The sequence below is a fragment of the Triticum aestivum genome, chromosome 5B, assembly GCF_018294505.1.
Source record: "Triticum aestivum cultivar Chinese Spring chromosome 5B, IWGSC CS RefSeq v2.1, whole genome shotgun sequence".
NCBI classification, from domain to species: domain Eukaryota; kingdom Viridiplantae; phylum Streptophyta; class Magnoliopsida; order Poales; family Poaceae; genus Triticum; species Triticum aestivum.
The window spans coordinates 595,012,784-595,021,681 of record NC_057807.1 but is presented as its reverse complement, the minus strand read 5'-3'; positions in this window follow the sequence as shown (position 1 = coordinate 595,021,681).

Genomic DNA, 8,898 nt, shown 5'->3' with positions numbered 1-8,898 from the left:
TCATGCAGTGCTAGAAGCAACTTGTCATGATCAATCATGTATACAATCTCTGTACTCTGTTATATTGCTGGCAGTGGCAGGCCGTCTAATACAATAATGCCCCTGCGTCGAGAAAATGCAGAGGCCGTCAATTAACCAGCATAAGAGCTACAAAATGCATAGGAACTTACAGAAGTAACCAGCTACTGATACGAACCAGGTTGATGCCTCTGAAGCAAACGGCAATGGAATGAGAGGCTGCAGCGTGGGTAAAAAAAAGAAAGAAAAAAAAAAGCAGCTAGCACGCGCGAACATGAAGAAGAGGAGATGGCGGGAGGCCGTCTATATAGCTAGCACAAGCCGCCATTAGCGGAAGAAGTGGTGCGTGTGAAGGATGGAGGCGCTGCGTCGCCCGCGCGCGCGCGTGGATCGGACGCGGTAATCCCTGCGATGCTCCCGTCCGCGAAAACAAAATTCAGGGAAACTAAAGCGAACCGCGTAGGCAGGGAGCGGAGACTTGACTTGGCGGCGTAGGACGGGGTGTTTTTCTGTGCCTTTTCCATCCATTTTCCATGGGGTTTCAGGGGATCTTCTGGGCATTTTGGTCCCACTTTGCAGCACTGCATTTCATCGAGATTACCGGTGGAGCACTAGAACTATAGTCTCCAAATCGCCCTAGGTACGAACACTGCATATGCACTCTGCTTCTTCCTGGAAAGCTGAACGCGGTTTTGAGCGTGTTTTTTTAACGCTCGAGACTTTTCTTCTCTAGCTTGGGCGGATTGTAATACACGAGTTCTCTGCAGCAGTAAAAAATTAATATGCACCTGGATGAATTAGTTTTGTCCGTGCTAATTGCCATAAACAAGTTTCAAGTATAAGTTGTTGAGTAAATAGGCAATTTCTCGATTAAATTAATCCACGAATAAATCACTAGCATGGCATTAACTAAGTTGATGACGTACTGATTTTGATCTAAACATGCACGTACTAAGCAAACAGTAGACAAATCTACACATACTGCTAGTACTGCTAATATGAAAATAATCAGGAGCGGGATAAACGAGTTATACCCTCCAGTAGGCTACGCAGAGGCCGCGGCTTTGGTGGCAGCAGCGGCGTCCTCGGCGGCCTTCTTGTCGGCTTCAGCTTTCTCGGTGGCGGCACGGTCGGCGTCGGTGGACATGGTGATGATGAAGGCGACGCGGACGTAGAGGAAGTAGACGATCGGAAGCGAGCAGTCGCGTAATCGCTGCCCAAAAACCTATTTGCCCCTCACCCCATACAGGAACCAGAAGGGCGTGGTTTCGGAGACCTGCTCTCCCGTCGACCGTGTACGCGGCGGACGGGATGGAGTCACCGGCGGCAGCAGCAGCAAAGGAACGACGGTGGGCGTGCGCGTGAGCAGATGTGATCTGTTCGTGACGGCAAGGGTTAGGGGTAACAACACACTTATATAAACGCAGCCGCGTGGAGAGACGTGGGCTTGACCCACGTCCGAGTCCGTGACAGCCCACGATCCGACGTCTCAGATCCTGGCCCTGCTGTCAGAACCTCTCCGTTAGTGACTGGCAAAAATAAGCGCATAGCTGTGAGCTCGGCTCATTCCCGCGGCGCGTCGTGGCGTGGCGGACGGCGGAGGAGGAGCGCGCGAGGGCCTCTTCTCTTCTCAAACTCCAATAGCATGTAGAAGAGCCACCCTTATAAACCACTCCAACTTCTCTTCCACTAGCATGGTGGGACTAAACTTCCCACCACCTTGCCATGCCACCTACATGGGCCCTTAGAGATCAAATCTGAAATTGTCATATGGGCTCTAGGCCCATCTCACATTTCAACAATCCCCCACCGGATCTCAGGGGCCCACTTTGTCCTTTGTTCCAAACGCTGTTTTGATATACTAGTGTTTCAGTGAAGACCTGTTAAGGTTGAGCTTCACCTAGAGCAAGTGGCTATACTCCTTCACAACTGAACAATGGACTATGCCTTGAATTGTCAGTTTGGCGTAAAGAAGTTTCACCACATGTCTTACTAGTACTGGGCTGCCGAAGGCTGACCCCTCGGGTGGAGCATATAAGTCACACTCCTGGCCTATTCATGAGCTTACTAGAGATCACCCCAATCTCATAGACCGTGACTAGCAGTCGGGCTCACATAGGTATGTTCCTCCAAAGATCGCTCTGTAGGATAGCATCTTGCTTATACATATAAGGCCTGGAACATATTAAGACAATAGTCATCCTTCCATACAGTTTCCGAGAGTATTGCATCTCCAACGGAGTGGGTTAGTAAAGTTACTCTCCTCAGTTCACCACTGGCTTGTTTCCCCAGGTCCTACTTCACGGGATCTCCGATCACATAGGTTGGGTTACCATCATGGTAACTCATGTGGGTCTCATACCCATCTTCCTCGATGCACTATCTATCACTACACGTGATAGCCCTTTCGTAAAGGGATCTGCCAGATTCTTAGCCGTATGGACATAGTCCAACGCTATCACTCCGGAGTTTCTTAATTTTCTGTCAGCTTTTAATCTCATTCTTATGTGTTTGTTGGACTTCATGTTGTCCTTTGAACTCTTCACCTTGGTGATGACAGTCTGATTATCACAGTTCATAAGGATAGCCGGAACCGGTTTATCAACCAGTGGTGAGTCCATCAAAAGATCTCGAAGCCATCCTGCTTCAACACTAGAAGTGTCTAATGCTGTTAATTCTGCTTCAATTGTCGATCTCGTTAAGATCGTTTGCTTGCAAGACTTCCACGAAACAGCGCCACCTCCAAGAGTAAACATATACCCACCCCAGTTGTGGCCTTCATCTCATCAGCATCAGATATCCAATTCGCATCACTATACCCTTCAAGTACCGACGGGTCTCCGGTATAGTGAAGTCCATAGTACATAGTACCTTTCAGATAGCGCATAACTCTTTCAACAGCATGCCAATGTACATCACCCGGTTTGGAAACAAAACGGCTAAGTTTGCTCACAGCAAATGCGATGTCAGGCCTCGTTGCGCTCGCTAGGTACATCAGTGAACCAATGATTTGAGAATATCTCAATTGATCTTTAGCCATGCCTTTGGACTTTCGAATCAACACGCTAGGATCATGTGGTGTTTGAGATGGTGTGCAGTCCGAATATCCAAAACGACTCAACACCTTCTCAACATAATGGGATTGCAGAAGTGTGATCCCACCCTCATTATCTCTCAGTAGCTTGATGTTCAAGATAACATCAGCCACACCAAGATCCTTCATCTCAAAGTTCTGAGACAGAAACGACTTAACCTCCTCAATGACTTTGAGGTTGGTTCCGAATATCAGTATGTCATCAACATACAAGCACAGTATAACTCCTTCGCCCCCACCATGGCGATAGTATACACATTTGTCAGCTTCATTAACAACGAAGCCAACAGATGTCAGAGTTGTATTAAACTTATCATGCCATTGCTTAGGTGCTTGCTTCGGGCCATATAAAGATTTCAGCAACCTACACACCTTTCTTTCCTGACCATCTATCACAAAGCCATCTGGCTGTTGCATGTAGATTTCCTCATTCAGCTCTCCATTCAGAAAAGCCGTCTTAACATCCATTTGATGGACGAGAAGACCATGTGAGGCCGCCAACGAGAGTAATACTCGAATGGTAGTCAGTCTAGCCACAGGTGAATAAGTATCGAAGAAATCTTCCTCTTCTTTCTGGTCATAGCCCTTGGCCACAAGTCTAGCCTTGTACTTTTCAATCGTACCGTCGGGCCTAAGCTTCTTTTTGAACACCCACTTACATCCCAATGGTTTGCAACCATAGGGACGCTCAGTGATCTCCCATGTCCCGTTAGCCATGATGGAATCCATCTTGCTACGGACCGCATCCTTCCAGTAGTCAGCTTCTTGAGAGGCATACGCTTCTGAGATAGAAGTGGGAGTATCATCCACGAGGTACACAAAGAAATCATCACCAAAGGTCTTTGCAGTCCTTTGTCTCTTGCCCCTACCAAGGGTTTCCTTGTCATCCTCCTCAGGATTTTCATCATGTGTTCGTTCATAATATTCCATAGGAATGGCAGGCTTAGGAGTCTCCTCAGATTCCTGTCTAGAAGTGCTTTGCATATCTCTCATGGGAAAAATATCCTCAAAGAATGTAGCATCCTTAGACTCCATAATTGTACCGACCTTCTGGTCAGGTACCTCAGATTTCACTACTAGAAATCTATAGCCAACGCTGTTCTTAGCGTAGCCCAAATTAACGCAGTCCACAGTCTTGGGTCCAAGCTTACGCTTTTTGGGGATCGGCACATTGACTTTCGCCAAACAGCCCCAAGTGCGCAAGTACGAGAGTGTTGTCCTTCTCTTTGCCCATTTCTCATAGGGAGTGATCTCATTATCCTTTGTCGGAACTTTATTCAGGACATGACATGCCGTCAATATAGCCTCCCCCCACCATGCCTTGGATAAACCTGATGTATCTAACATGGCGTTAACCAGATCAGTTAGAGTACGGTTTTTCCGCTCGGCAACCCTGTTTGACTGGGGAGAATAGGGAGGCGTCCTCTCATGAATAATGTCGTGTTCCGCACAGAAGGAATCAAACTCACTCGAGAAGTACTCTCCACCGCGATCTGACCGGATTCGTTTAATTTTCCTTTCAAGTTGATTCTCAACTTCTGCCTTATAGATTTTAAAGTAGTGTAGAGCCTCATCTTTAGTATTTAACAGATATACAGAGCAATATCTAGTGGAATCATCTATCAATGTCATGAAGTATTTCTTTCCGCCTTTTAGTCAACACACCATTCATCTCACAAAGATCAGAATGTATGAGTTCTAATGGTGCCAAGTGCCTCTCCTCCGCGGCCTTGTGAGGCTTGCGAGGTTGCTTAGCTTGCACACATGATAGGCACTTAGAACCTTTGGCTAAAGTGAAACTCGGGATTAAATCCAACTTGGCTAGCCGCGTCATAACACCGAAACTAATGTGACAAAGACGTGAATGCCAAACTTCAGATTCATTAACATTCGAATGAATATGGTTCATGACTTTATTACAAAAATCTGCGAGGGAAAGGCAGAACATCCCTCCGCTCTCATAACCTTTTCCAACAAAGAGTCCATATTTCGTAACAACTAATTTATTAGACTCAAAAACCAACTTAAACCCTTCTCTACATAGAAGGGAGCCACTAACGAGGTTCTTCTTGATGGCGGGGACATGCTGCACGTTCTTCAGCTGCACGATCCTTCCCGAAGTAAACTTCAGATCGACCGTGCCAACACCATGAACAGAAGCACTCGCTCCATTCCCCATCAATACGGACCCGTGACCTGTGACCTGGTAAGAAGTGAACAATTGTAAGGGCATATTTATTCCCCAGTGGTTTTGGTGATTGATGACAATGCTTTTGCGGACTAATCGTGTGCATTAAGTTCTTTCAGAGAATCATCCATTGGCACAAGACGATTTCCTCCCCTCGGTGTTTTATTCAAGACGGTGTAACTCATGCGCTTCGTTGTTGGTCGACTAGTTTCGTAGGAGGCACCGTACTATTAAGAGGGGATCCGCTTTGGTAAGACTAGGGTGGAATCAACACGTACACATCCCTATCACACCTGTCGTCTTCCCTTCGCATCATTGGAGCTGCACTTCTCTTCCGTTATCTGCTTCGCCCTGTGCCAGCGGTAGTACCGCGATCTACAGCGGTAGTACCACCGAAGCCCCACAGCGGTAGTACCGCTCCTCCGAGTGGTAGTACCGCTCCGTTGAGCGGTAGTACCGCTCGAGGGTTCAGCCATAGTACCGCAGTAGTACCGCGCCTACTACCGCCTCGATTCGAGACGGTGTTTTCTCGTGTCGGGTTTTGCGGCACTACAAGCGGTAGTAGAAGCGGTAGTACCGCTCCAAGTGGTAGTACCGCTCCTACTCCCGCGGTACCGCTCTAGGGCCAGTGGCCTGGCTTCCCCCTACCGCGCGGTAGTACCGCTGGGCAGGGAGCGGTAGTACCGCTCTCAGCGGTAGTACCGCCCTGCCCCAGCGGTAGTACCGCTCTCTGCGGGGCTGCTCAGTGGGGTAACGGTTGGATGTGTTCCCCCACTATATAAAGGGGTCTTCTTCCTCCTAGTTGACCTACCTCTTTCCCCCAAAGCTCCATTGTTGCTCAAAGCTTCATTTTCGCCCGATCTCTCTCCCTAGCCAATCAAACTTGTTGATTTGCTCGGGATTGGTTGAGAAGGCCCAGATCTACACTTCCACCAAGAGAAATTTGATTCCCCCCACTTATCCCTTGCGGATCTTGTTACTCTTGGGTGTTGAGCACCCTAGACGGTTGAGGTCACCTCGAAGCCATACTCCATTGTGGTGAAGCTTTGTGGTGTTGTTGTTGTTGTTGGGAGCCTCCGATTGTTGTGGAGATAGCCCCAACCTTGCTTGTAAAGGTTCGGTCGCCGCCTTCAAGGGCACCAATAGTGGAATCACGGCATCTCGCATTGTGTGAGGGCGTGAGGAGAATACGGTGGCCCTAGTGGCTTCTTGGGGAGCATTGTGCCTCCACACCGCTCTAACGGAGACGTACTTCCCTTTAAAAGGAAGGAACTCCGGTAACACATCCTCGTCTCCACCGGCTCCACTCTTGGTTATTTCGCGCCTTTACTCTTGCAAGCTTACTTGTTGTTACATCCCTTGCTTGCTTGTGTACTAGTTGTTATTGCATCATATAGGTTGCTCACCTAGTTGCACATCTAGACAACCTATTTTGTTGCAAAGTTTAATTTGGTAAAGAAAAGGTTAAAAATTGTTAGTTGCCTATTCACCCCCCCCTCTAGTCAACCATATCGATCCTTTCAATTGGTATCAGAGCCTCGTCTCTTTATTAAGGACTTTGCCGTCCGAAGAGTATGGTTGACACCAACGATGGTGCGGAGGAACACTCCGGTGTGAATCCCATCTCGTCTTCGGCCGAAGGGGGAACCTCGGTCTCTCGTGAGGAATTCAATGTGGCTTTAGACACATTGAAAACCTCCATGACGGCCGAGGTTAAAAGCATGTTTAATGATTTCTAGAGGGACTTAAACTATCTACCGCGCCTATGAAAGTGGGTGATCCTACTAACAAGGTGACGGATGCTATCTCCGACAAGGGGGAAGCTAACAATGAAAAGAGTCCTTCTACTAGTGGTAGAAATGGCACCGGCATCTTTGCCCATGTGGAACCCCCGGTTTATGGAGGGCCAATCCCCTCCACTCATTTGAATCATGCCGGTCCACCTCCTAAATATGAGAAACATGAAGATTTTGATAATTGGGTCTATCGCTTTAAGCGTCATTTGAAACATGTGAACACTAACCTTTGGAGAATCATTGAAGAAGGTTTTTATCCTCATGACCCAAGCAACTTCACCCCTCGAGAAGCCGTGGACAATCAATTCAATGAGAGTGCTCTCTTCATCATCCAAGATGCAATCCTTCCCGAAGATCTCCCTCACCTTCGACCCCATGTCGTGGCTAAAGAAGCATGGAAATGTGTCGAGGGTCTCTATCGTGGAAGTGCTAGCATTCAACGCTCCAACTATGAAGTGGTGCAAGATGAAGCCGATGAGTTTGCAATGAAAGAAGATGAAGAACCTCGTGAGCTCTTTCGAAGAGTGACCAAACTCGCGGTGGCACTTCGAGATCATGGAAGCAAGGACACGGATGACAATTGGATCAAGCGGAAGTTCCTCAAGGCCATGATGCCCTACAACAAGGCCATGTCCTCCGTCATTCGTCAACGACCGGACTTCCACACCATGACCTCAAGTGAAGTGTTGGATGAGTTCGTTGCAATGAGCATCTTGGACAAGACCGCCGACAATGCGGTGCTCCGTTCTCAAAGAGCAAAGAAGCCTAACCTTGCTTTGAAGGCCAAGGTTACTATGGAAGAAGAGGAAGAAGTGGAAGATGAGGAAAGCAACCCCGAAGACACCAAGTTTGACTACCATGAGCACATGGCCCTTGCTTCAAGACAATTTTGGAGCAAGAAGAGCTCAAGACCCAACTTCAACAAGAACAACTCAAGTGGCGTCAAGGGCAAGCAACGAGTTAGAACTTGCTTCAACTGTGGCAATGTGAGCCATTTCGTTGCGGATTGTCCTTACGAGAAGCGGGAAGACAATGGTGGCAAGTTCATTCGGAAAGACAAAGCCAAGTCCTTCCCCAACAAGAACAACTTCGCCAAGAAGACTCCCACTCGTGGGTTGGTGGTTCAAGAAGAATACCAAGAGGATGACGATGATGATGAAAATGAAGAAGCAACGGCCATGGCGTCCATTGCCATTGCTACTCCCCGGGTGTCTCTCTTCGAATCACCCAACGAAAACATCACCGCTAGATGCCTCATGGCTAAAGCTTCAAACAAGGTAACCCCCAACATCACAACCACCATCATTACTAATCCCTCCTTGGAGGATTGCATTGATGGACATGTTGAGTCTAATGAGGAAGTGAATGAATTTGAGTCTTTTATGAGTAAGCTCAAGGGAAAGTCCAAGAAGCACTTTGTTGCTCTCTTGGAACAACTTGGTGAGGCCAATGACATGATCGAGGCTCACGAAGAAACCATCTCCAAGATGGAAGGTCATAGTCGTGACTATGCCGATGAGATATCGGATCTCTCTAATGCTCTTGAGGAAGAGCGTGTGCATCGTTTGACTCTTGAGGAGTCACACAATGATGACCATGCTAAGTTAAAGAAAGATCTTGATCATGCTCTTGTCATGTCTCGTGTGCTAACCTCCGAGAAGGCTAAACTTGGGGTTGATCATGCTAGACTCAAAGAGGAGTTTGAGATACTTGACAAGGCCCACAAGGTCTTGAAGGGTACTCATGCTAGTCTCAAAGAGTCTCATGCTCAACTCCAAGTCAAGCTAATCAAGGAAAAGGCC